Source organism: Otolemur garnettii, unplaced genomic scaffold (genome assembly GCF_000181295.1).
Source record: "Otolemur garnettii isolate 467f Iridium unplaced genomic scaffold, OtoGar3 scaffold00069, whole genome shotgun sequence".
NCBI lineage: Eukaryota > Metazoa > Chordata > Mammalia > Primates > Galagidae > Otolemur > Otolemur garnettii.
The window spans coordinates 3,647,779-3,649,055 of record NW_003852464.1 but is presented as its reverse complement, the minus strand read 5'-3'; the positions used below and the strand labels follow the sequence as shown (position 1 = coordinate 3,649,055).

Sequence of the window (1,277 nt, the reverse complement as noted above, 5' to 3'; positions counted from 1 at the left end):
ATAATAAATATGGTAACTACCCTGATCTGATCCCTGTACATTGTATGTATCAAAATCAATATGAACCAAATAAGTGTGTGCAATTATTATGTGTCAATTTTAAAAAAGTAAATTTAAGGAAGACAAAATATGTCGTAAACATTTAAATTAGTAAAAGATGATTAGCACAAGTAAGAAGGAAGTTTAATATGCATCGTAATTGTGAAAGGTTTAGGAAAAGATAACACTAGACAAAAAAAAGATAATCAGATGGGGAAAAAAAAAAGACTGTCATGGACCCGGAGAGAGAGAGAGAAAAAAAAAAAAAAGAACCAAAGCACAAGGCCAGATGTTGAGTGAACATGACAGGAGCATGGGGCAGAAAGGCTGGGAAGGTGGATTCATGGTAACAGCCCAAGGAAATTTTGATTTGATGCAAAAGTTACAGGACCAGAATGTGAATAGACTATTTGCCAAGTGATTTGGAGGTCATGTGTAGGTAATGGGGGGATTACTGCATATTCTCAAAGGCTGTCTTAAGTGTGTTTTGGAAGGAAAGTCTGGTGGCATCATGCCTAAGGCTGGAGAATCAAAAGGGCAGTTAGGAAACTGTGTAACGTCCAAGGATAGGGAGAGGAGGGCTTGGCAAAGACAGCTAAGAACAGAATTAGAATCAATGAGGGAGACTGCATTTCACACATTGCATTAGAAAATTTAATCCATGTCAATTAATAGAGTGTAAATACAATTTTTAAAAAATGGAAATAAGAAATTGATTGAAATAAGCTCTTCCTCCGAAGACTTCTTGTCATCTAGTTATTTGCAAGACACACTGCTTTAGGATGGCACCACTGCAACGGCTTAAGATGGAATCAGGCTGGAAATGATGGAGCACACCAGAGAGATTAACAAAGGGATATGTATTTTTGGAAGTAATCCTCACCTGGGTAGTCAGTCTGCTCTAGATACTTGGCAAACACAAGTGGTTGTCGGAGACGTGGGCTGGCCCGAGATTTCTGGGCGGTTTGATGTTTGGTGGCTGCAGAAATGCACATCTGTGTGTATATTCATTATTTTCAGTATAGAAATAACGCAGGTTTATTATAGAAAAGTTAAAATCAAAGTTTAAAAAGGAAAAAGAAAATGAGAGATTCTATAATCCTACCACTGGCATGAAAATACTATTAATGTTTCGGAGTGTTTTGTTTTCATAGAGCTTCCGTGTGTGTGTTTAGTTGTAAGAGCATTTCAGAGAATGATATTTCTCCTGCTACTTCTCCCTTCTCAAGATTATCTTT

At 37.1% G+C, this 1,277-nt stretch overlaps 1 protein-coding gene across 1 annotated transcript in view; it reads left to right on the top strand.

The window, feature by feature from the left end:
* The window catches only part of KCNIP4 (potassium voltage-gated channel interacting protein 4), a 415,573-nt gene that overhangs the window by 80,061 nt on the left and 334,235 nt on the right, over positions 1–1,277 (top strand). The gene's annotated exons all lie outside the window — the stretch shown is intronic.